Raw genomic sequence first — 27241 nt, 5'->3', positions numbered from 1 at the left:
TGGAAGGCTGAGATGGGAGGATCACTTGAAGCTCAGAGTTTGAGGCCAGCCTGGCCAACATGGTGAGACCCCATCTCCACACACACACACAAATATTAGTTGGGCATGGTAGCATTCACCTGTAATCCCAGCTACTCAGGAGGCTAAGGTGGGAGGACTGCTTGATCCTGGGAGTAAGAGGCTGCAGTGGGCTATGATTATACCACTGCACTGTAGGCTGAACAACACAGGAAGTCCCTATCTATCTCTTAAAAAAGAAAAAAAAAAAAGAAAAAAAAAAAAAAGGGCTGGAGTTTGAGTTTGTGTTTTTGTTGTTGTTACTGTTGTTGTTGTTGTCGTCGTCTTTTTTTTTAGTCGGAGTTTCGCTCTTGTTACCCAGGCTGTAGTGCAATGGCACGATCTCGGCTGACCGCAACGTCCGCCTCCTGGGTTCAGGCAATTGTCCTGCCTCAGCCTCCTGAGTAGCTGGGATTACAGGCATGTGCCACCATGTCCAGCTATTTTTTTATATTTTTTAGTAGAGACGGGTTTTCACCATGTTGACCTGGATGGTCTCAGTCTCTTGACCTCGTGATCCACCCGCCTTGGCTTCCCAAAGTGCTGGGGTTATAGGCGTGAGCCACTGGGCCCAGCCTCGTTACTGTTGTTTTTTGAGATGGAGTGTCATGCTCTGCCCGGGCTGGAGTGCGGTGGTTCAATCTCAGCTCATTGCAACTCCACCTCCTGTGTTCAAGTGATTCTCCCACCTCAGCCTCCCAAGTAGCTGGGATTACAGGTGTGCACCCCCACACCTGGCTCATTTTTATATTTTCAGTAGAGATGGGATTTCACCATGTTGGCCAGGCTGGTCTCAAACTCATGACCTCAGGAGATCCACCGGCCTCGGCCTCCCAAAGTGATGGGATTACAGGTGTGGGTCACTGCGTTCAGTCGATTTAGTGTTTTGGCTGGGTTGGGTCTGGCAGGTGTGTGGTTAATAAACCAGGTCTAAATATTTCCAGGCTACTGGTGGGTCAGGCATGCACTGACAGCAATGTTGTGGATGGTGATACTGGCTGTGAACATGGAAGAAAACAAGGTCTGGTCTCCTTTTTTCACCCAGACGGTGTCGACGAGCTGACCTAGGAGATAACAGGACAGGTACATGAGACTCCGTGTACATCCTGGGAAAGGCGGTGGCAACTGCTTGGGACCCCAGCCCACCTGGCCAGTGGCTCTTCCATGTTCCTTACAGCTTTTGAGAGGTTCGCTATTCAAAGGAGGATGAATCAAGGAAAGTACAGGGCTGGGGCACAATTTTGTTAAACATGACAAGGAATATGCCTTGGTTCAAGAAAACCCATGGCTCAGCACGGTGGTTTACACCTGTAATCTCAGCACTTCAGAAGGTGGAGGTGAGAAGATCACCAGAGGTCAGGAGTTCGAGGCCATCACTGCCAACATAGAAACCCCATCTCTACTAAAAATACAGAAATTAGCCAGGTGTGGTGGCACATGCCTGTAGTCCCAGCTACTCAAGAGGCTGAGGCCTGAGAATCCCGGGAGGTGGAGGTTGCAGTGAGCCGAGACCACACCATTGTACTCCAGCCTGGGTGACAGAGTGAGACTCCATCTAAAAAATAAAATGAGAAAATCCGATCCTTCTGCCACACATGGGGGTGCATGCCTGTAATCCCAGCACTTTGGGAGGCTGAGGTGGGCACATCACTTGAGGTCAGGAGTTCAAGATCAGCCTAGCTAACATGGCAAAACCTTGGCTCTACTAAAAATACAAAAATGAACCGGGTATGGATGCATGTGCCTGTAATCCCAGCTAATTGGGAGACCGAGGCAGGAGAATCACTTGAACCCGGGAGGTGTAAGTTGCAGTTAGATGAGATTACACCACTGCACTCCAGCCTGAGGGACATTGCAAGACTCCACCAAAAAAAAAAAAAAAAACAATCAGAGAAGACCAAGATACCTGCAGATAATGCACTGTGTCACTTTCCCTGTGCATTTTTCCTGCCTCTTGGTAGACAGCTCCTAACATCACCATGAGATCCTGGTGAAGGAGGTGTGGATACTGGGGTTGCTACAGTTTATTGAACCGTTTTTTCTCCCAGAGATGCTAATCTTCTGTCAGATTCCTTTGAGTGTTTTTCTGATCCCTGCTGTGGGCAGTTTACCCTCAGGGCACTTCTCCATGGAGCCACCAGCTGGCGCCATTGCTGCATAAGTGAAACTGACTCAAGTTTAGAAAGTAGTGTTCCATTGTCTTTGAGCTGGGTGGGGTGGGTCAAACCTGTAATCCCAGTACTTAGGGAGGCTGAGACGGGTAGTTCACTTGAGGCCAGTAGTTCGAGACCAGCCTGGCAACATGGTGAAACCCTATATGGTGAAACCCTAATTTTTATACTAAAAATATAAAAATTAGCCAGGCATAATGATTCACGCCTATAATCCCAGCTACTCGGGAGGCTGAGACAGCATTGGTTGGGAAGCAGAGGTTGCAGTGAGCCAAGATCGGGACACTGCCCTTTAGCCTGGGTAACAAAGCGAGACCCCAGTTTTTTTAAAAAAACAGTATTCCTAAGGACTGAGAGGGGAAACTGAGGCATGCAGACTGGAGTTGGGGTGGGGCTTGGGCTTGGCAAGAGAATGGGTTCAAGTAACATGTGAAGGACTCTCAGAAAGTCACAGCAACTTAAAAATCATTTATTCTATCTCCCACTTCCACATTTTCCAGATATAGAAACCAAAGCTGAGAGCGGGAGATAACTATCCCAAAAGCACCATGTCGGTGGGGAACCGGGTTGCCAGAGAAAACACAGGACATCCAGTGAAGTGTGAGTTTTGGACTCTTCGTGTATGTCTCAAATAATGCACGAGACTTAAACTAAAACCTTATTTACTCTTTGTCTTCGAAGGTAACTGTGCATCTGTATGATGCTTTGCTAAGTCTGACAACCCTCATGAGGGTAAAATGAAGATTAGGGAAATAATTAAATGTAATAAGCAAACATGCAAAATAAAGACAACTCTGTTCCCATTGTACAGACAAGAGAATTGCACATTAGGGAGGTGGCTTGCCCCAAGGCCACACTCACAAGCGTCAGAGTCAGGATTTGAACCTGGTCCTGATTCCAGAGGTCCCAATTTCACTGTTGTGGCCAGGAACATCTCATAGTCCGCCATGTGCGTGCATGTTCTGTCTTGAATATAACCCTCTCCCCATCGTGTAAGTGGACCATTCCCCTCCCTGACATTGAAGAACCCCATATTCAGCAGGTGCCTCCTGACCCAGCAGACCCCCATGAGCCCAGATCCCTGAGACCTGGTGGCTGCCATTATGACATTCCCCGACTGCATCTTAGGACCCAAGTCTGACCCCCTGCGGGATCTGCAGCTGTGTTACAGGAAAGGGGACCCGATCCAGACCCCAAGGGAGGGTTCTTGAATCTCGTGCAAGAAACAACTCGGGGTGAGTACATAAAGTGAAAACACATTTTTTTTTGTTTGTTTGGTTGGTGGTTTTTTTTTGTTTGTTTGTTTTTCAGATGGAGTCTCACTCTGTTGCCCAGGCTAGATAGAGGGCAGTGGTGTGATCTTGGCTCACTACAACCTACTCATCTGGGGTTCAAGTGATTTTTCTGCTTCAGTCTCCTAAGTAGCTGGGATCACAGGTGCTTGCCACCACACCTGGCTAATTTTTATATTTTTAGTAGAGATGGGGTTTCACCATGTTGGCCAGGCTGCTCTCAAACTCTTGACCTCAGGTGATCCGCCTCCCTCAGCCTCCCAAAGTGCTGGGGTTACAGGTGTGAGCCACAGAGCAAGTTTATGCTTTCCTAGACAAGCAAGTTTTTTAGGAAAGTAAAGATAGAATGGTTACTCCATAGAGCAGCCCAGAGGGCACTGGTGCCCATCTTTAGGGTTATTTCTTCATGACATGCTGAATGGAGGGGGGTAGATTATTCATGACTCCCCTTTTTTAGATCATACAGGGCAACTTTCTGATGTTGCCATGGCATTTGTAAACTGTCAAGGCACTGGTGGCAATGTGGCAGTGAGGACGACCAGAGGTCACTCTCCTGGCCATCTTGGTTTTGATGGGTTTTGGATTGGCTTCTTTACTGCAGCCTGTTTTATCGACAAGGTCTCTGTGACCTGTATCTTGTGCTGACCTCCTATGTCATCCTGTGACTTAGAATGCCTTCCCCGCCTGGGAACGCAGCCCAGTAGGTCTCAGCCTCCTTTTACCCATCTCCTATTCAAGATGCAGTTGCTGTGGTTCACACACCTCTGGCAGCTGGGCTCCTTGGGATCTCCTGACATTCTGTGCCCTCTGTGCCCTCCTCCCTCACTGCCATCGCTGTCTTCCTGAGCCGCCTCCTTCTGAATTTCTTCATCACCAAGAAGAGGAATCGCTGTTAGGTTTGGCTTTTGGGAAAGGGATGGACCAGGCAGGCAGTAGGGAGGGAGACACAGGCCCTGGCATGGGCGATGGGGAGGGGAGAGCTGAGTGGGAGCCGGTGGGTCTGTCTTTGTTCTCGTCTCTGTGAGTTGCCCATTGTGCAGATCTGCCCCGCTCCTTCCCCATCGCAATGGATGGGGACTCCTCTCTCTAGTGTTCAGGCCCCGGGCCCTGGGTCAGATCAATGTCTTTTTCTCCTGCACTCCGTTAGTCAGAAGATTTGCTTGGCATCACCTTGAAAATGCATCCAGAAGCAAGGCCCTGGCTCACTCCCTACTTCTGTCCCAGCCTCTCTGCCCTTCCAGCCACAGGAGACCTGTGTGAGCTGAATCCATTGCACCCTCCTCTGCTCAGACCCACAGCGGCCCCATTTTTCTCGATCTGAGCCAAAGGCCCCAGAGTGGCCCACCAGGCTCACCCTGGGCTGCCTCATTGCCTCCAGCCTCACCTTCCACCAGTCTCCCTCCGTTTTCCACCTACCATTCTTCCCCATCCTCACACCTGCCTGATGTTCACACATCCCTCCAGGCATCTGCTTTAGCTGTTCCCTCCACCTGGACCACCCTCCTTCCAGAAGACCATTGTCCCCTCCAGCACCCCCTGCAGTCAGGGCTGCCTCCCTCACCACCATCCAGCAAGGACATGGCCCGCCCATCCCTCTCCTCCCAGCAGCTCCCTTCCTTGGCCTGTCCTGGGTTTGTTTTTGCTTTTCCCCAGCACTTCGCACTTCCTAAAGGGCCCTGCAGGAGGCTCCTGGCAGGGGCCGATGGCCTCGCTCTCCTTAGACTGGAAGCTCCACAGCAGCACGGGCCACTCCCTGTGGCAGACTCAGTATCTAGTTAGTGCTCCTCATGCAGAAGGTGCTGGATCAGTGTTTGAGAACTACAGAAGATAGGAGGGTGGAGAGAAGGGAGGGAGAGATGAAGGGAAGAAAGGAGGGAGGGGAGAAAGGAGAGGAGGGGAGGAGTGAAGAGGAGGGAGGCAAGGACACATAGGAAAGGGGAGGACAGATGGAGGGAAGGAAAGAGTTGAAGGAGGAAGAGAAGGAAGGAGGGAGAGAAGGAAGAGGGGGGAGGGAGGAAAGGAAAAAAGGGAAGAAAGAAAGGGCGGGAGAGCAGAAGAAAGTAGTAGGGAAGAAAGGAAAGAAAGGCGGGAGAGAGGGAGGGAGGCAAGGGGCATGAAGGGAAGGAGTTTATTTCCTCTCTAGGCCCAGCTGTCCCAATGTCCATCTGTCACTTGGACTGTTTCTCCAGCCTCCTGCGTGGCCTCCTTCAGGCATGGTGGCTCACACCTGTAATCCCAGCACTTTGGGAGGTGGAGGCAGGCGGATCACCTGAGATCAGGAGTTCAAAAGCAGCCTGGCCAACATGGCAAAATGCTATTTCTATTAAAAACTACAAAGATTAGCTAAGCATGGTGGCAGGCACCTATCATCTCAGCTACTCCAGAATCTCAGGCAGGAGAACCGCTTGAACACAGGAGGCGGAGGTTGCAGTGAGCTGAGATTGCATCACTACACTCCAGCCTGGTAAGAGCAAGACTCCATCTCAAAAAATAAAAATCCTTCTCCAGGCAGCTGCCTTCTGATGATGCCCCCCTCACCCAGTGAAGCACGGGAGACCCCAAATTCCTGCCTGACCCGAAAGTGCCAAGTGACCCTGCCCACGCACTCCTCTGGCCGCACTGTGTCCTCTGAGTCATGCTGTTCCCTGTCTCAAAGCCTCCCCTCCCTCTTCCCAGCCCCATCCTCTGCCTTCCTGGTGTCCACCTCCTGGTCATTTTATGTGTAGCTCAGGCTGTAATCCCAGCACTTTAGGAGGCCTAGGGCAGAGGATCACTTGAGCTCAAGAGCTTGAGGCCAGCCAGAGCAACATAGTGAGATCCCCCCCCCCAAACCCCACCAAAAATGTGAAAGGAAGAAAAAAAGATGTAGCTCAGGCATTACTCACCCCCAGGTAGCCTTTCTGATAGTGGCATCCACAGGTGGGCTCAGGGGCAGCCTCTGTTCTCTGGGCATCAGAAACTGCCTCCCCGGGGAAACGCTCCTGGGTCAGCTCCTGCAGGAGTCCAGACACAGGATAACGGTGGATGGATCAGGACTGAGGGTCAGAGATGCAGAGAGGCAGGCAGCTTTGGGACACACTTGGTGAGATCAGTGGGATTTTCTGCAGGGTGACTGTCAGGGTGCAGGGGATAATTCTGGACCAGCCGTGTCTTCATCTCTCTCTCCCCTCCAATCCCAGGAGAGCAAATGAGGCAGAAGGACTTGAGGGCCCGGCTCACCAGCTCCATCCTCAGGAACTTGAGGACTATCAAGTTCCATGGCTGGTGAGGTCTGCTGTTCTGAGAGTTCCAGGCTTTTACCGATGTGGGGAGGAGGGTTCAGGTGCAGGTGGGCTGCAGAGGTAGAATCCAGGGTCTGAGTGGCTTTCCTGCTGCTGGCCGGCAGTTGTCCACAGCCAACCTGTCACTGACATGATCCTTGTGCTGCCATTCTGTCATTTATTTCCGACGGCTGGCAGAACACTCTTCCTGAAGCACAGCTTTCAGAAGAATTTGAACATGTCGATGCATAGGCCAGATGCAGTGACTCATGCCTGCCATCCCAGCTCTTTGGGAGGCTGAGGTGGCTTGAACCCGGGTGGTGGAGATTGTAGTGAGCCGAGATTGTACCACTTCACTCCAGCCTGGGTGACACAGCAAGACTTTGTCTCAAAAACAAAACAAAACACTAAAGAAAAGGACCATAAATGGGACCAACACATAGAGCCCTCCCGTGCTGCTCTCCCCAGGAGTCCCCAGGCTCAGCCCTCATGTCTATCACCTTCACAGAGAGGCCTTTCCTGACCACCTTCTCCACCATCACAGTGCCCCTGCTCGTGCTAGTGCACTCTACACCTGCACCTGATTTCTCTTTACTTTTTTATTTTGGGAGAGAGTCTTGCTCTGTTCCCCAGGCTGGAGTGCAGTGACGCAATGTCAGCTCACTGCAACCTCCGCCTCCCAAGTTCAAACAATCCTCCCACCTTAGCTTCCTGAGTAGGTAGGATTACAGGCAGGCACCACCACTCCTGGGTCATTTTTTTTTTTTTTTTTGTACTTTTAGTACAGATGGCATTTCACCATGTTGGCCAGGCTGGTCTTTAACTCCTAACCTCAAGGGATCCATCCACCTCAGCCTCCCACAGTGCTGGGATTACAAGTGTGAGCCACGGCACCTGGCTGCACCTGCTTTAGTGTTTATTTTTCATAGCACTCTCCACTTGATGTGCTGTCGGAGCTAATGGTTTGTTTATGGATCGCCTGTCTCTTTCCCCCTCATTAGAATGATGGATCCATTAAGACAGGCGTCCCCAAACTTTTTACACAGGGGGCCAGTTCACTGTCCCTCAGACCGTTGGAGGGCTGCCACATACTGTGCTCCTCTCACTAACCACCAATGAAAGAGGTGCCGCTTCCTGAAATGCGGTGGGGGGCCGGATAAATGGCCTCAGGGGGCCACATGCTGCCCGCGGTTCGGGCCATAGTTTGGGGACACCTGCAGTAAGAGATCGGGAACTTTGTTTTGCTCATTGCTGTTTCCCCAGAGCCTCGAACCCTGCCGGGTATATGACAACCATGCAGTAGTTATTTATAAAATAAATGAATGTTGAAATAAATGGCCGGGTGCTGTGGCTCATCTCAGCACTTTGGGAGGCCGAGGTGGGCGGATTGCTTGAGGTCGAGAGTTCGAGACCTGCCTGGACAACATGGTGAAACCCCATATCTAATAAAAAATAAAAAAGTAGACTAGGAATGGTGATGCATGCATGTAATCCCAGCTACTCGGGAGGCTGAGGCAGGAGAATTGCCTGCACCCGGGAGGTGGAGGTTGCAGTGAGTCGAGATCATGTCACTGCACTGCAGCCTGGCAGAAAGAGAGAGACTGTCTCAGAATTAAATAAAAATAATTTCCAAAAAGAATGAATGAAAGATAAGAAGGTCTAGATAGAAGGAATAAGTTACAGTAATCGATAGTACACAAGGGAAATTAGAGTGAATGAGAATTTATTTGAATATTTCAAGATAGATAGAAGGATTTTCATGTTCCCAAAACACCAGAAAAATATTTGAGGTGATGACTGTCTCAGTTACCCTGATTTGATCATTATATATTGTCTACAGCTGGAGTCCCCAACCCTAGTGGCCACGGATCAGTACCAGTCTGTAGCCTGTTTTGTTTTTGTTTTTCTTTTTTTTCTTTTTCTTTTTTCTTTTTTCTTTTTTTTGAGACAGAGTCTCAGTGCGTGCAGCAGTGCAATCTCAGGTAAATCTGGCCTACACCTCCGAGGTTCAAGCAATTCTCCTGCCTCAGCCTCCTGAGTAGCTGGGATTACAGGCATGTACCACCACACCTTGCTAATTTTTGTATTTTTAGTAGAGACAGGGTTTCACCATGTTGACCAGGCTGGTCCCAAACTCCTTATTTCAGGTGATTCGCCCTCCTGATTCTCCCAAAGTGCTGGGATTGCAAGTGTGAGCCACTGTATCTGGACTTTTTTTTTTTTTGATATGGAGTTTTGCTCTTGTTGCCCAGGCTGGAATGCAATGGCGTGATCTTGGCTCTCTGCAACCTCTGTCTCCCAGATTCAAGCGACTTTCCTTCCTCAGACTCCCAAGTAGCTAGGATTACAGGTATGAGCCACCATGCCAGGCTAATTTTTGTATTTCTAGTAGGGACAGGGTATCTCTATGTTGGTCAGGTTGGTCTCGAACTTCTGACCTCAGGTGACCCACCTGCCTCAGTCTCCCAAAGTTCTGGGATTACAGGCATGAGCCATTGTGCCCGGCTCACCTGTTAGGAACTGGGCAGGCAGCACAGCAGGTGAGAACCGGGTGCGTGAGGGAGGTTTCATCTGTGTTCACAGCCACTCCTTATTGCTGGCATCACCACCTGAGCTCCACCTCCAGTCAGATCGGTGGCGTTGTTAGAGTCTCATAAGAGCACGAACCCTACTGTAAACTGCACATTAGAAGGAGCTGGACTGCGTGCTCCTTATGAGAATCCAATGCCTGTTGATCTGTCACTGTCTCCCATCACCCCCAGAAGGGACCATCTAGTTTCAGAAAACAAGTTCGGGGCTCCCACTGATTCTACGTTACGGTGAGTTGTGTAAGTATTTCATTATATATTACAATGTAATAATAATGGAAGTAGGCCGGGCACAGTGGCTCATGCCTGTTATCCTAGCACTTTGAGAGGCTGAGGCAGGTGGATCACCTGTGGTCGGGAGTTCAAGACCAGCCTGGCCATCCGTCTCTACTAAAGGTACAAAAACTGGCCGGACATGGTGGCAGGACATGTAATCCCAGCTACTTGGGAGGCTGAGGCAGGAGAATTGCTTGAACCCAGGAGCCAGAGGTTGCAGTGAGCCACGATCGTAGCATTTTGGGAGGCTGAAGTGGGCGAATCACCTGAAGTCAGCAGTTTGAAACCAGCCTGGCCCACTGGTGAAGCCCCGCCTGTAATATAAATACAAACATTAGCTGGGTGTGGTGGTAGGAGCCTATAAGCTGAGCTACTCGGTAGGTTGAGGCAAAAGAATTGCTTGAACCCAGGAGGTGGAGGTTGCAGTGAGCTGAGATCATGTCCCTGCACTCCAGCCTGGGCAATAGAGCAAGATTCTGTCTTTAAAAAAAAAAAAAAAAAAAAAAAAAAAAAGAGGCAAGCCAGTCACAATGGCTTATACCTATAATCCCAGAACTTTGGGAGGCCAAGGTGGAAAGATCACTTGAGGCTAGGAGTTCCAGGTGTAAACCTGGGCAACATAGCAAGACCCCATCTCTACAAAACATTTTTTAAAAATTAGGCACAGTGGCATGTGCCTGTAGTCTCAGCTACTCAGGAGCCTGAGGCAAGAGGATTGCTGGAGCCCAGAAGGTGGAGCCTGCAGTGAGCCGTGCTTGTGCCACTGCACTCCAGCCTGGGTGACAGAGTGAGACCCTGTCTCTCAAACAAAAGAATTCAGAGTAGAGAAAAGTATGAATCGTAAGTTCAAGCACGCCATGTCCCAAATTTCCTTCACGAGTGTTGATGCACGCCCCAAGAAATCTGTATTCATTTCCCAGCGCTGCCTTAACAAAGTACCCTAAACTGTGTAGCTTCAACCACAGAGGTTTATTCTCACAGTTCTGGAGGCCAGGAGTCTGAGATCAAGAGATTTTTTTATTGTTTGTTTGTTTTTCCTGTGAAGGCTGTGAGGGAGGGTCTGTCCCAGGTCTCGCTCCTGGATTCTCAGAGCTTCCAGAGTTCCTTGGCTTGTAGGTGGTCTTCTGTCTCTGTCTTGACATTGTCTTCCCTTGGTAGGTGTCTTTGTCCAAACATTCCCTTTTTATAAGGACACCAGGCACACGGGATTAAAATTTACCCTCATTACCTCAGCTTAGCCTGATCACATGTGAAGAGCCTATTTCCAAGTAAGGTCGCATCCACAGACCCTGCGGCATAGGGCTTCAGCGTCTTTCGGGGAGACACGGGACAACGCATAAAGCTATAGATTTGCAAATATTTTTTAGTTTGAGTTTCTGGGTTTTATTTTTTATTTTTCGCATCAGGTGGGTGATGTGATGATACCATAACAAGTTTTGAGGAGGGTGCATATCATAAAATAGCATGAAAACCCAATGGTCATGCTTAGGTTTTGATTTCTTAATTTTACTTTTAATTTTTCTTGAGGCAGGGTCTTGCTCCATTACTCCGGCTGGAGGGCAATGGTGCAAACATGGTTCACTGCAGCCTCAACCTCCTGGGCTCCAGCGATCTTCCCACCTCAGCCTCCCAAAGTGCTAGGATGATCGGAATGAGCCACCACCCCCAGCTGTTCTCTACTTTTTTTTGTACGTTGTTCTTTTTACTCAAAAATACACCTTTGCAGCTGGGCATGCTGGCTCATTTCTGTAATCCTCAGCACTTTGGGAGGCCGAGGCAGGTGGATCACTTGAGGTCAGGAGTTCAAGACCAGCCTGGCCAACATGGTGTAATGCCTTCTCTACTAAAAATACAAAAATGAGCTGGACGTGGTGGTGCATGCCTGTAATCCCAGTGACTCGGGAAGCTTAGGCAGGAGAACCACTTGAACCCTGGAGGCGGAGGTTGCAGTGAGCCAAGTTCATAATCCTGCACTCCAGACTGGGTGGCGGAGCGAGACTCTAACTCACAAAAAAAAAAGGAAATACATATATATAAATATATATAAATATATATATATATACACACACACACACACACACACACACACACACACGCACACTTAATACACACACACACACCTTGGCAGTCTTTTTATATATCAGCATTTGCTATTACAATTTAAAATCTATGGTAGATTTCATTTAGATTAATAGTCTAAATACTATCCTGGTAAGTTCTACAACTCAAGAAAATAGGCAATGCATTTAAATGATTCAAAGTTCAAAACCTATGAAAGAGTATAGAACTGAGTCTCCCATATGGCAGCCAGTGGCATCTGTGTCTCTTGAAATCGAAGTGAGGCCAGATATGGTGGCTCCTGCCTGTAATCCCGGCACTTTGGGAGGCAGAGTCAGGTGGCTCTTCTGAGGTCAGGAGTTTGAGAGCAGCCTTACCAACATGGTGAAACCCCATCTCTACTAAAAACACAGATAGAAGCCAGATGTGGTGGTGAAGCCCTGTAACCCTATCTAATTGGGAAGCTGAGGCAGGAGACCTGGAGACCTGCTTGAACCTGGGGACAGAGGTTGCGGTTAGCCAAGATCATGCAGCCTCACTTCAGCCTGGGCAACAAAGCTAGACTCCATCTCAAAATAGAAAAAAAATCTAAATGAATTAACATTAAAGAAGATGAAGGATTCGGTTCTTTGGCTGCGTCGGCCACATTTCAGGTGCTCCGCAGCTGCAGATGGTCCTCAAACATGGTCCTCATTGCAAAAAGTTCTATCGGTTGGTGCCGGTGCCGCCTTAAAGCCGCTCTCCCTCCTCTCCTGAAAGCCAACCACTCTTAGGGTTTTTTTGGTGATTCATTTCCGAGATGATCTATGCACACTATCAGCACGTGGAGTTAATATATCTACCTAAAAAAAAAATCTGTGTGTCCCGTGTAGTGCGAATGACCATGTAAAAGTCCATTTAATGGAATGTATTCAGCTAGTTTCATAATGAAGTGCTCTTGAGTTTTTCCCAGGTTTCCTCTCTTACAATTATTCTGTGGTGAACACCATTCTCTCTGCAGAGTACATTCTTAACAGTGGAATTCCCTGGCCACAAGGTTTATATGTCTTTCTCTTTTCTTTTCTTTCCTTTCTCTCCCTCCCTCTATTCCCTCTTTCTTCCTTTTCCTACCTCTTTTCTTTCCTTTCCCCTCTCTCTTCCCCCACTTTTTTTCTCACCCACTTTCCTCTTTCTTTCACAAGGTCTTCTATGCAATGGCATGATCCCAGATGACTGCAGCCTTGAACCACTGAGCCCAAGCGATCCTCTTGCTTCAGCCTCCCAAGTAGCTGGATCTAAGGCCTGTGCCATCATGCCCTTCCATTTTTTCTTTTCTTTTCTTTTCTTTTTGTGGAGATGCGGCTTACTGTGTTGTGCAGGCTCATTTTCATCTTAGTAGGTCCTTTTCAAGGGTTCTTACCCAAGGATACCTGGATAGAACTTAGTCACTTGAAGCCCTTGTCGTTGTGTTGAAGTTTCGTGTCTGTTTCCTCCATCCTGGGGAGAAGATTTAAATCTTCTATCCCCTTTTCAAGCAGAACAGTGACTTCAGAAAGTGTACAAATGTTGGGAGGTGAGGTGGGAGGATCACATGAAGTCAGGAACTTGGGACCAGGCTGGCCAAGAAGGTGAAACCCTGTCTCTACCAAAAATACAAAACTTACCTGGGCGTGGTTGTGCACGTCTGTGGGCCCAGCTGCTCAGGAGGCTGAGGCAGGCGGATTGCTTGAATCTGGAAGGTGCAGGTTGCAGTGAGTCGAGATTGCACCACTGCACTCCAGCCAGGGTACAAATAGCACCTTTAGCCTTGATCCCACCAGGCATGACCACTGGGCACGTTCAGCAGTGGATCACCCAATTCTGCCTCCATTTGCAGTGTCTTCTCAGTTGGCTGGAGTGGCGCATCTGAAGCTGGGGCTGGATGTCTTGCTGCATAAATACTCTCTCCATTTCCGCCTGTGCCGTCAGCCTGGGTGGGGAGAAGACGCGGGTCAGGGGAGAGCCATCTTCTTCCTAAAGCCCCACCTGTCTGATGGCTGAGACATCTGCTTCATTTCCAGAACTCCCAGGGGGCCTTGAACGTCTTGTTATTTGCTAAAGATGCAAGCACAGATTGCCTGTACCTCCCCTCGGACCTTCCTGCCACTCCCTCTAGAGCTGTCTGAAGCCTGGAAATGTTTATTTGCCTTTGGAGAAATTCTAGTTCTATCTGCCCCAGACTCATCAAAATTACAGTAACAGCCTGCGCTCTATAACTTTCTGGAGCCTGTTCCAGCAAGTCCCTTCTTCAAGTCTTTTTTCTAACCCCGTAGAAGATGGGGAAACTGCGGCAGATGAGCTCATGAATACAAAGTGCCAGAGCTCGGGTTCAACCTTGAATCCCTGGGCCCAGGGGTTCGAGGCTTGGGTTCAGCCTTAAAGTCTGAGGGATTTAAGGTTGATGTGGGAAGTGTTCTGTTTGACACCCCCTACCCCGGTGTGTGTGGTTTGGTCCGGTGTTGCCTGGAGAGCCCCAGTTTTCGCCCGCTGACCTGACGCATTTGTGGCTAGTGTTCTCTTTAACTGCAAAGTGTGCTTTAGGAGAGAAGTTCTGTGCTCACCCTGTTCACCTGCACCCTGAGGAAGCTCTGAGAACACCACACAGCCTCCGATACACGCTGAAGAAAGCCGGCTCTGGGATGTGTCTGCCAGCAGGAAGAGCTACGAGCATCTACATCCACATGTAGACATATTTGTACACATACATTCAGACACAAACATCCATATATATATACACGTCTTTACACACATCTGCACACTTGTCTGTATACACACATTCATACACATGTCTACATGTACACACATCCATATCCACACATTCATACACACATATCTGTATTTCCACATATCTGTATACATACACATCTACACACATCCACGTACAGATACATCTGTATACAGATGCATGCACATACATACACATCTGCACACATGTCGGTGGGGATCAGGGAAACATAGCATTAAGTAGTGATGGTCTGGCAATAACGAGTATTGTTTTGACATCTTTTGGGTGAACTGACCAGCTAGTGGCTATCAGAGGGGTGTGTGGGGTGTGTCTGCAGCTTGGTGGGGTCATCAAACATGGTATTTATTGTTGCACATGTCTTTTCTAGAGGATCTCCCATGTGGGGCCCTGGAGTGTAATGAGCTGTCCCCGTGGCCCACCTGCCAGTGTCTGCACCAGTGACCAACAAAGTTCTGGCTTCACAGGCCTCAAGGACTTTGGGTTGTACTGTAAGAAATGCTAGTGTGCCATCATTGGAAGTGTCTGGTCACCACGTGGAGATCCGTTGCCAGCGGCAGGTTGGGAGCCGGGAGAGCCGGGAGGATGTTTCAGTCAGACAGGCTCGATGACCAGGGCTGGAGCTGGTGGGCAGCGGAGATGGCAGATGGGGTGGACTCCAGTCACGTTCCATAGTGATGGCCGACAGAGTTTCTGATAGATCCAACGAGGGGGGGTTGTCAGTGAGAGAAGAGGAGTCCTTTGTGCTTAGGTCTGAGTTTATAACACAGGTTTCTAATTTTGAGAAATCCAGAGTTTAAAAAATTGGGGAAGGGCTGGGCATAGTGGTTCCCACCTGTAATCTCAGCACTTTGGGAGGCCAAGGCGGGCGGATCACTTGGGCTCAGGAGTTTGAGACCAGCCTCGCCAACATGGTGAAACCCGGTCTCTACTAAAAATACAAAAATTAGCTGGGCACTGTGGTGTGCATTTGTCATCCCAGCTACTTGGGAGGCTGAGGCAGGAGAATCACTTGAACCCAGAGACGAAGTTTGCATTGAACCAGGATCCTGCCACTGCCCTCCAGCCTGGGTGACAGAGTGAGACTCTATCTCAAGGAAAATCAAAACCGGGGAAGGATCAGCATACAAAGCCATTAGTTGGGCTGTCTCCTGCCCTCTCTCCAGTCCCAGCTTGTGTGATCATGGCTGGGCTTGCTGGCCAAGCCTGTCATTCCGGGTGACACCACGGCCTTTTCAGGACTGGAGACATGCAGCCACCCATGGTCGACAAGGCTGAGTGGTTCCAGGAGCAGCTGGAGATGAAACCGGTCATGGGGGCAGCCCTGTCATCTGTACAGGGAACCTCACGCAGCAGGCAGGCTGCAAGCTAGCCTCTCTGCATCTCTGAGCCATCTGCTGAGTGACCAAGCCCACCTGACAGGTAGGCTATGAAACCCCTTGTGCCCCATCTCCCCTGTGGCCAGGCTAGGGTGTGGGCCAAATGCCTCCTGATGGTCCTCATCAGCCCAGCCTCTCAATATCAACAACCCATCTAAGGACAGACGTAGGCTCAGTGAGCCCCCAGAACCTCCCCAACCTCCAACTGCCCCCACAAACCTTAAAATAGCAGCTTTAGGGCAGTTTTTATTCTCACCCATGGTCAGAAACATGTAACATTTTGACCTAAAATACACAGGGCATTTAAAACACACATCCAGGCTGAGCAGGTGCTGGCCCGGTGCCAGAGCCAGGGCGGTGGCACCTGGGTGTGCCGCTTATGTGTTCTGAATGATTCCAAGGTAAGGACAGGAGCTGAACCTGGGGGCACTTGGAGCAGTGGCTGTTGACCACCTCATGTGGGTGTTTGGGAGTCATAACAGCTGGCCCAGTTCCACCTGTGTGTTCTGGATGACCTTCAGTGTTGCAGAAGCAGAAGCTTCAGAAGGTGAAATTTATCCAACAACCTATGAGGTGTGGTTAATTCTTTTGTCATCTGTCCTATTTGATTTTGTTTCATTCTATTTTTTTTGAGACAGTCTCACAGTGTTGCTGGGACTGGATGCAATGGTGCAATCTTGGCTCACCACAGCCTCTGTCTCCTGGGTTCAAGCGATTCTCCTGCATCAGCCTCCTGAGTAGCTGAGATTACAGGTGCCCACCACCACACCTGGTTATTTATTTATTTTGTATTTTTGTAGAGACAGGCTTTCACTGTGTTGGCCAGGCTGGTTTCAAACTTCTGACCTCAGGAAATCTGCCTGCCTTGGCATCCCAAAGTGCTGGGATTACAGGCATGAGCCACTGTGCCCAGCCTCATTCTACTTTATTCTTGGGCCAAGCACAGTGTCCCATGCCTATAATCCCAGAACTTTGGGAAGCCAAGGCAGGAGGATTGCTTGAGTCCAGGAGCTCAAGATCAGCCTGGACAACATAGACCCCTGTTGCTAAAATATATGTACACACACACACACACACACACACACACATTAGCCAGGGTGGCGGCACAAGTCTGTAGTTCCAGCTACTACTTGGGAGGCTGAGGTGGGAGGATCAAATGAGCCTGCGAGGTCAAGGCTGCAGTGAGCCATGATCAGGCCTGTCTGTGGGCTGTTGCGCAGGGCACAGGTGTTGACTCTTCAATGAGCCCCCCAACCCCAAGGCCCCTGGCATATCCCGAGTCCCCTCTTTGCCTGGGGCTCAGGGTGTTGGTCCTTGGGGGCTGACCCTTTCTCCTGCCTGCTCTCTGTCCCGGCAGCACTGCTGGAAAGGAAGGAGGAGGATGAACACTGGGCGGCCACACTGGGTGCCGAGCTCGTCGTGTCAGGACTGGCGGGGCTGTGTGCCCTTAGCCTGCTGCAGCAGCGAGGCCGGCTCTGGACCAACTCCCTGAGGATCCAGTGCAGCCTGCTGGGTAAGGCACTGCATGTCTGGCTGTGGGGCAGTTGGAGGTGGCAGGGTCTGCCCTGTTTCTTGAGGCTGTGGCTCTGCAGGCTAAGATATGCTGTCACCACAGGATTTTCCATTAGTCATTCTGTGGGCTCTGAGTAGGACTTAGTACCTGCTCATTTAAAACAACAACAAAAAAAGGTGTGTCTGCTGAGGGGACATTCATCCCTCTCTTAAGCCCTCCCCAAGAACAGGTTCTAATGGAGTGACAGGTGAAGCAGACCACAGGGCTGGGAGGACACGGCTGAGGCCAGGCTGGGCTGGGCCCTCCTCCTCTTGGAGCCCTGGTGGAGGGCTGCCTGGCAGAGGAGGGCAGGGGTCCGTTGATCAATCTTCACAGCTCAGGCAAAGCAGCCAGCGCACCAGTGCAGCACCGGCCAGAGGCTGCCGACAGAGAGTGGCTTAGATGGCGCTTACCAGCTGGAGCTGGGCCATGAGCTCCACAGCACACAGATCCCGGCCTCAGCCACAAGGTAGGGTGCCCAGGCCAGGTGGGACATCCAGAGAGAGCACCAGAGTCTGGCAAGGTGATCTGAGTACCCTGAGCTCTTTCCTAAAGAGATGAACTTGCTCCCAATAGCATAGCCACATAGGACAGCTGGAACTCAGCCTTGGTGACTTTCCCTTTTGCATCTCCAACCCCACGTCCTCAGAAGTAAGAAACGCTTGTCACAGTGCCAAGGACTGGAAGGAGGGCTTGGGACACAGATTTTCAATCATAAAAATGCATTTTGGAAATAGCAGTTCACTTAGTTTTTCCCAGAGCAGGGGTTCTTTTGCTGAGTTAGGAATCACGGTGTGCTCAGCTGCTGAACAGGTGGTAGTTCTTCTATAGCACGCATTTAACCTTATACATATTTTTTTTCTTTTCACATCCAGTCCTGCAAATGGTGGTGGCTTATTTATTTTTTTCTCGCTGTGTCACCAGGCTGGAGTGCAGTGGCATAATCTCAGCTCACTGCAACCTCTGCCTCCCATATTCAAGTGATTCTCCTGCCTCAGCCTCCCAAGTAGCTGGGACCACAGGCATGCACCACAATGCTTGGCTCCTTTTTGTATTTTAGAAGAGATGGGGCTTCACCATTTTGGCCAGGATGGTCTTGATCTCTTGCCCTTGTGATCCACTGGCCTCAGCCTCCGAAAGTGCTGGGATTATAAGTGTGAGCCACGGTGCCTGACCCAACCTTCTTTTTTTCACGGGCTTCTGTCTTATTCTTACAAGGCCTCCAAGCTAATATTCCTTATGCCTGCTGCCTCAGTTTCTTCAGTCTTCTGCCTGCTTTCTTTTGCGTGTACAGCCTTGTTTCTGTGACGCTTACTGCCACAGGGTCTCTTTCTGGTTCCACGATGAGCTCTTTGTGGCCGCATGGTCCTTAAATGCTCACAGCGGCTGCCTTGACTGTCCTCCTGGCAGGACTAGGAACTTCTGGCCTCTCCACCATCTGGGGCTAAGTAAGACCGTGCCCCATGCCAGGGTAGGTGTCCCTCTGACTGGCTATTGAATGCCCTCTCTATATCCTCTCTGCTGTGCCAGAGTCCCATGGCCACCCACAGGGCAGTGAATTTGAAAGAGTGCTCCGTGACTCGGCCCACTGTGCTGTTCACAGCTGTCATTGACTACAGTGAGAGAAAGCAGGAATGTCGGCACAGGGAAGGGGGCCAGGGCGGAGTCCAGGGGGAACCAGGGCCAGCACCCAGTGTCCTCTCCCAGTCCAGCGCCTTCACATGGGAGGCACTTGGCTGTCCCAGCACTATGTCACCCAGGGTATTTAGTGGGGCTGCCTAATTGGCAGGTGCTGCTTGGCTCAGAGCACACTGTCAGACTCCTAGGAGGCAAGCAGGGGTTCAGCATAAACCCCGTTTGTGCAAACAGTTCAGGTGCAGAGAGCCTCGTATCACTTCTAGGAGTGGGGGAAACCCCCAATCCAAGTTCCCAGACAACTTGTAAGCAGGCCATGCAGAGGCGGCTCGGGTTTACTGTAACAACTCACCTGCAATCTTCAGTGCCTTCTACTCTATTTCTTTTCCCCCACTTCCCCCACCATTTGAATCCCAGGAACAGGCCCTATCTCCTCCAGACCTGGGCTGGGCCTCTGAGCTCCCCAGAGGCCTCATGGTGGTGGGTGGTGGCTGCCTTTTGCAGGGCCCCTGGCCACACTGAAGCACGCCTTCCTGGAAGTGATGCTGCAGCCCCTGGAGGTGGTGTGGCGGGAGTAGGCAGAGGAGGCCATGTGGTGGCTACAGGCCTGGGTTTCCGGGATGCCGGTCAACCGGGGTCCCAGGCCCATTAGGGTGGCCCGAGGGGCCGTGAAAGGCACCCTGGAGCTGGAGACTGAGGGCAAGGATGGGGCGTGGCTGGCAGTTGAGGACAACAGAGACAGCTCTCTCTGTCCCCTCCCTCTCCAGGTGGCCCATTCGATGCTGTCCGGGGCTGAGGCCACATTCTCACGGGCACTGAAGAGGCTCTGCAAGCCCCTGCTGGACCTGTATGACCTCATAACCAGGTAATGCAGGGTTGGGAGTGGCGCATCCGGCCTTCCTGCCACGTATCAGGCGCAATGCTGAATGCGTCGACACGCTCTGACTCACTGACTCCTCTGACTGCCCCATTTCACAGGAGAGAAAGCTGGGGTTTCTTCCTTACTCCACGGAGACCTCACGAGCGTGGTCCCAGTGCAGGCAGGATTTTAGGAGCTGCTGCAGAGGGCCACCGTGGGCCAGGCGGACCCCTGCCTTCAGGAAGCTCAGTTTTACTCAGAGACAGACACGAAGCATGAGAAATCTACAGCAGGGTGTGCACCGCTCCCTGCAGAGCGCCTGAGAGTCACCTCTTAAGCAGGCCGTTCTTCTCTGTCACATTTCCTTGTTTTGTTTTGTAATTTTTTTTTTCTTTTTTTTTTTAGATGGAGTCTCACTCTGTCTCAGTGGTGTGATCTCAGCTCATTGCAGCCTCTGCCACCTATGTTGAAGTGATTCTCCTGCCTCAGCCCTCTGAGTTGCTGGGATTACAGGTGTGTGCACTACTATACCTGGCTAATTTTTTGCATTTTTAGTAGAGACGGGGTTTTGCCACTCCAGGCTGGTGTCAAACTCCTGACCTTCAGTGATGCAACTCCTTTGGTCTTCCAAAGTGTTGGGACTACAGGCATGAGCCACCACTCCTGGCCTGTTTTGTAATCTTTTACAAACACATAAAAGCCCTTCTTTCTTGCAGGCTGTGCAGAAGATGACCACAGGCTGGGTGTGGCCCACTGCCCATCGTTTACCACTACTGAGCCATACATTAGGTGGCAAATGCTAGAGAAGGGACATTGTTGAGATGGTGGGCAGAGGAACCTGTGGTGTGGCCATGGCCAGTGTTGAGAAGGTACAGTCTGAGCAAGAGCCATGGGGCCAGTGTGGGAACAGAGCTGCAGGTGGGGGCACCACTGCACAGAGGCCTGGGAGAGAGATGTGCCTGGCCTGTTTTTGAGATGGAGTCTTGTACTCTGTCACCCTGGCTGGAGTGCTATGGTGTGATCTCAGCTCACTGCAACCTCTGTCAAATTCAAGTGATTCTCCTGCCTCGGCCTCCCAAGTAGCTGGGATTACAAGCATTCATCACCATACCTGGCTAATTTTTGTGTTTTTAGTAGAGACGGGGTTTCACTATATTTGCCAGGCTGGTCTCAGAATCCTGGGCTCCAGAGACTCGGTGCTGGGATTACAGGCATGAGCCACCTTGCCTGGCCTGTATGAATAGCAAGGTGGTGGGGCTGATGTAACTGGGAGGGACTGGGAGGTCCCAAGGCTTGGGTGGTGAGGGGAGGACTCTGGCTTCTGCTCTGACCTAGGAAGGATGTAACACAAATTTCCGCTCCTGCCATCTTGCAGTCAGAATGTAGGCTGAGGAAGGGAAGAGCTCCCAGGGCGGGGCGTTGGCTTGGTTGAAGAATCGCCTGTCTGGTTATTCGCCTACCTGGTGAGTGGGATCTGGTGGGAATGCCAAACAACTGGATTCAACTGGCAGTGAGGGTGTTGAAGCTGCTTCCTGCCCACAGCTGCAGGGACTCTGAGCTCCCTAAAAGGTAAGTGAGGCTACCTGTCCCTCCCCCTCACTGGCCCATCAACAACAGAATGTGCAATGTTCCTCTTCCCACTCCGCCCCCACCTGAGCCAAGATCTTCTTAATCATTCAGATCTCACAGGCTTGAGCCTGCTCTACATATTAAGAAAGTTCCAGTCCTCTGCTCAGCTGTAGAAACTTCCTAGACCTGTTGGTCGGGCACACTGGTTCATGCCTGTAATCTCAGCACTTTGGGCAGATCACTTGAGGTCGGGAGTTCCAGCCAGCCTGGCCAACATGGTGAAACCCTGACTCGACTAAAAATTCAAAAATTAGCCAGGCATGGCAGTGAGTGCATGTAGTTCCAGCTACTCTGGGAGGCTGAGACAGGGGAATCACTTAAACCCAGGTGGCAGAGGTCACAGGTAGTCGAGATCGTACCACTCTACCCAAGTTTGGGAAACAGAATGAGATTCTGTCTCAAAAACCAAAACAATTTCCTACACCTTCCAGCTCCTGTCCTTGGCATCCCCACACACAGGCCCTATGCTGCCCAAGACCCGGGGGGCAGATCAGACATGACATCAGACATCTGTGTCCTCAAAATAGGGCAGCTTGTTTCTGTCCAAGCCTCAGCCATCACCTCTTCTGTCAGGCCAGCGTCTGTCCTCCTCCACCTCATTATGGGATTTCCTAGAACAAGGACAGCCCCGAGAGGCAACCCAATGCTCTCCACGGCAGGGCTCTTCCTGTGGACCTGTGAGCTCCCCCTCTGCAGCCAAAAGGAGCAAGGCTCGGCTAGGCATAGCGACTTGTCCTGTGTGTTCCCTCTAGGAACTACTTAGTGGTGGTGACACTGCCACTGCTGCCTCGGGGAGGGGAGGGCAGGGATGAGCCCCTGGACATGGCCTGGGTGACCAGCTACCTGGTGGTGTAGAAGCTGCTGCGGCCACTCTGAGAGGTGTCCAAGGCCAACATGCTCTCGTGTTCTACCAGCTCAGATGCCGCCTGCTGCATGATCCTTGAGAGTTTGAGTCCTGCCCTGAGCTGTGCCACCTTCCTCCCTGGGAGCCCCCTGCCCCATGGGCACAGCAGCAGACCATGCAGGGGCAGGTACTATGGGAGCACATGGAAGCCTACAGAGGCTTGTGGCATCACAGTGCCAGGCCCAGATCTTATTGGACTTCCCAAGGTCTTATGGGACTAGAGCTGAGGCGTCTCATCCTGCTTTTCTCCAGATTATAAGGCCTGGCCCAGCAGTGCAGCCAAGGGTGGTGCTGGGATGACCGGCTCTGGGCTGCTGGGGAGCTTGCATGTGGCTCGGGTGAGTCTGCTAACCTCTGTGGACTCGGCTTCCTCCGCTGTGAAATGCAGGTAATCACGTGGCTCACTCACATGGGTAACGGGCATGTACAGTTCTTAACGCACGAGGGAGCCCCTCATGTCCATGGGCAGCCAAGGTACCCAGGCTTGACAAGGAGCGGTTTATCTTGTGTGGGACTCACAGGGAGGCCTACGGCTCCCTAGAAGCATGGGTGTAGTCAGGTCTAAGCAGCACACTGATTTTTTAGAAAACAGCCTGGTCTTGAAGTTCTGTGTGTGTCACCATGGGCTGCTCTGTGCCCTCAGTTCTGACAGCTGACCACGGTGCTGGTAGTGCCTCCCTTGGGATGCTGACCCTGGCCAACAGGTGTCTGGCTGTGCACGATGGATGGTGCTTTCCCGCCATGGGCACGAGCACCCCCAAGGCACGGCTCAGGGGCCATGCTGGCTGGACGGGTCACACTTGCTCCTTCACAGGCCAGGTCAGCAGGACACTGCTGTCATGTTTGAGGGAGCCATTGGCCATCCACTTAAACAGTCCATGCTTTTCTCTCTGTGGCCTCCCCCACCCCAACCCCACCCCCACCCCCACCAGTAGCTTCCTTGAGATTAAATGGATGACTGGTATGATTTTTTTTGAGACTAGCTCTCACTCTGTTGTCATGGTTGGAGTGCAGTGGTGCGATCTCGGCTCCCTACACCCTTGACCTCCTGGGTTCAAGTGATCCTCCTGCGTCAGCCCCGCCAAGTGCTGGGATGGCTTAGCGCCACCATGCCTGGCCGATGTGTGAAATTTAAGTGCACCATTCAGTGGCTTCTAGTTTATTCAGAGCGGTGCATGCCTCACCACAATCGATTTTATAACGTTTTTATCATCCGCAGCTGCCAGCCTGCCTGCTGTGTCCAAGGCTGTGCCTGCTGTGGACATCTGATGTAAACAGAGGTATGACTGTGGCCTCTGAGCCAGGCTTTGTTACTTAGCACAGCAGTTTTGTAGCGGTTCTGGGGACTCCATTCCTCGTTAGGGCTGAATTGGTCCATAGCCCTTCAGCTCATGTCATCCTGAAGCAGGTGAGGGATCGCTGGGCCGCTGGCTGCTGCACAAGGAGAGGGGAACTCTTGGCCTCAGGGCAGGCTAAGCTGGGGCTCTAGGCAGTGGGGTGCCCAGCAGGCATTGGGCTCCCACTGTGGTGGGTGGAGCTGGCTCCACTCACCCTGCCTTTGGGGCTGCTGCTCCCCAGACCATGCCCTGGTTGCCCGAGCCCAGCATGTGGTGACTTTTGACAGCCGGGTGTGGGACCTCAGCACCCAGTGTGGCAGCATCCTGCTGGCCCAAGACTTTGCTCACAACACATTCTCCCTGATGCTGAGTCGGACAGGCTCGGGGCTTACCGCCCTGATTGTGGAGCTGAACCACGTGACCCTCATCTTCTACCCCAGCCTGCAGGTGAGGAGGAGAGGCCCGAGCTTCCCCCGGAGACCTGTGCCTGTGGCAGGTTGCCTGGGGAGATGGCCCTTTCAAATTTGTCCCCTGGCTGTGGGTCGGCCCTCCTGCCTACCCCCTCTGGTCCACAGGCCTACAGGCTGTACAACTCCTCGCTGCCAGGGGAGAGCTGTCCAGACCTCCAGCCACTTCTTGCCATGAAAAGGAGGGATGTCCCCAGGATTGAGCTGGCCAGTGAGGATGGGGTCTCCATCTCCTGTGACGTGCCCACCGGCCTCTGCAGCCTGACTCTGGGCCTGTGGCACCACGGTGAGTCTGGGCCCTGGCGGGGTTGGCCCCACCACCGAGATCCTTTTCAGGATGCACCATTCTCAGCTTCCAGTGTGACAGGTCCCCGGGCTGTAGGCAGCTACTGTGGTTGAGATGATGGCACTGAAGTCCAGGGCTTTCTGCCCCCACCCCTGGGATATGTGGCTCCAAGGTGGATTGGCCTTTCTGTGGTCCCTCTGCCAAGGAACATAAAGGGTGGGCCTGGATTCTGGCCACTCGAGCTGAGGCCATGGGGAGGGGACGGGGGCGGGAGGAGACACATGCTGTCCTTAGACCCTGTGCTTTCTCTCCTGCCTTTGATGAGGGTATGGAGCCAGAGCCCTGCTCTGGGAGACTGGGGTGGAGGTGGCAGGATTCTACCACTTCTCAGTGTGCCTCAGGTTTGTCTCTCATACAGGTCCCCAGGGGGAGGACCGTGGGCTCTCAGGACCTCCTCAGCTTCCCTCCTCCCCACAGGCATCTCCGCTGGCCTTCTGGGCACCAACGACAATAAAGCAGGCAATGAGCTGATGTTGCCAGACAGCTCTGTGGCCTGCAGCGTGGAGGAGCTCAGCCTGGCCTGGCAGGTGAGCAGGTGCACCTGCCCTTCCTCCCTCTGGGTGAGGCTCTTGAGGGCTGCTGGCTGCAGAGTCCCAGGAGAGGCAGGTGCCCTGCTGGCTCTGCAGAGGTCTTTGCAGACCCAGGGTTGGGGGAGTCTCCTGCTGAGGCCGATGTAGGTGGGGGAGCCACATGGTCCAGCGGGAGGCCTACATCTTGTGTCTGTCCCGCCAGGTGGATGGTGACTGTAGGGCCGCCGAGACGACTCAGCCAACCTGCCCAGGACAGAGCCCCACCTCCAGCTTGGGGAACTGCTTCTGGGTGGTGAGTGTGAGCCTGGGCCCCGGGACACAGAAAGCCCCTTCCCCAGTCTACCCTGGGGAGTGGCATGGAGGAGGGGCCTGAGAGAGAGTGGGTGGGTGGCCCTGATTTCAGGTGGACCCTGCACCATTCCTCAGCCTGTGTGTGCAGGACCCCTGTGGCACTGGGGAGCTCCAGCTTGCCTGCACTCTGGGGACTGCCTACATCCACCTGTATGCCTGCAGCTTCATGTCCCTGACCCCTCCCCCACACTACGGTAAGCTGCCTAGCTGGCTGGCACTCTGCCCCCCCCCACCGTCTGCCTTCCAGCTGGAGGGAAAACCCATGTCTCTCTCTTGCCTGGGAGGACAAATAATTGGCATTCAAGGAGCTAAGAGTAGAAACGAAACATTTCCAGCCCGACACAGCTTGGATGTGTGTCCCCTCCAAATCTCATGTTTGTTAGAGGGGGTACCTCCCTCATGGATGGCTTAGCACCCTCTGTTTGGTGAAGCATGACTTCTTGCTCTATTACTTCCCATAAGAGCAGTTTGTTTATAAAGAGCCTGGCCCCTCCTCTCTCTCTTTGCACCCCCTGCTGTTTCTGCCATGATCATAAGCTTCCCGAGGCCTCACCTGAAGCCAGGCAGATGCCGGAGCTGTGCTTCTACAGCCTGTAGAACTGTGAGTTAATTAATTCTATCTTTTATTTATGAACCGTCCAGGCTGGAGTGTAGAGGCACAATTTTGTCTCATGTCAACTTCCCCCTCCCAGGTTCAAGCAACACTCCTACCTCAGCCTCCCAAAAATACAGTCAGGTATTTTTGTAGAGATGGTGTTTTGCCGTGTTGGCCAGGTTGGTCCTGACTTCCTGACCTCTGGTGATCCACCTGCCTCGGCCTCCCAAAGTGCTGGGATGACAGGTGTGAGCCACCATGCCCAGCCTCACTGGGAATTTGAATGTACACTCCCATTTAGAGAAAATGCTCAGCCCCTGTTTTTCCTCTGCTCTCATAGTGCAAAAATCATCATCAACACAGAAGATGACTTCTGTGAGCAAATGTGTGGGGGTTTGTCCCCACTACCAGGGTGGACCTCTAATTCAGTTCTAACAGTAGCTACCTTGAGATTCTCTAGCCCATGCTGCATATGATTGCTACAGCCAAAGCCCCACTAAAAGGGCACAGAGAGAGGTCAGTATCAACAAGAGGAGTGGAAAATATGACAAAGGGAGGATGAAATGAGAGGATCCAACATGTCTCAAAGAAATTCCAGGCCGGCTGTGGTGGCTCATCCCTGTAACCCTAGCACTTGGAAGGCCAAGATGAGTGGATCACCTAAGGTCAGGAGTTTGAGACCAACCTGGCCAACATGGTGAAAACCCATCTCTACTAAAAATACAAAAATTAGCCAGGAATGGTGGTATGTGCCTTTAATTCCAGCTACTTGGGAGGCTGAGGCAGGAGAAATGCTTGAACCCAGAAGGTGGAGGTGGCAGTGAGCCAAGATCTTGCCTCTGCACTCCAGGTTGGTGACAGAATGAAAATAGAGACAGGACCCAGGACCCTTTAGAGTCAGGTGGCACAATCCCCAATACAATAAATCCATCCAAACACAATTGCAGAAAAGACAAAGAAGAGGTCCTAAAAGCTACTGAGGAGGGTGGAAAGAAGGAAGAACATGTTGGCAATTGCTTTCCCACCCGCAGCAACAGAAGACAGTGGAGTAAGAGAAAGCAAGCATGAGGTTAGAGATGATCCCCAGCTCAACTATTACTGAATGAAATAACCTCTCGAATTGAGACCGGACTTTCAAGATGGCCGCCTAAGAACAGCTCAGGACTTCAGCTCCCAGTGAAAGTGCAGAGGGTG

At 51.7% G+C, this 27241-nt stretch overlaps 1 pseudogene; it reads right to left on the bottom strand.

The window, feature by feature from the left end:
- Positions 1–11044: 11044 nt before the first annotated feature.
- On the bottom strand, positions 11045–11141 carry LOC141583811 (small nucleolar RNA U13; annotated as a pseudogene).
- Between the last annotated feature and the right edge of the window lie 16100 nt (positions 11142–27241).

The sequence above is a fragment of the Saimiri boliviensis genome, chromosome 2 (genome assembly GCF_048565385.1).
Source record: "Saimiri boliviensis isolate mSaiBol1 chromosome 2, mSaiBol1.pri, whole genome shotgun sequence".
NCBI classification, from domain to species: Eukaryota; Metazoa; Chordata; class Mammalia; order Primates; family Cebidae; genus Saimiri; species Saimiri boliviensis.
Note: the sequence above shows the minus strand (reverse complement) of the source record. Positions and strands in the feature narration are given on the sequence as shown.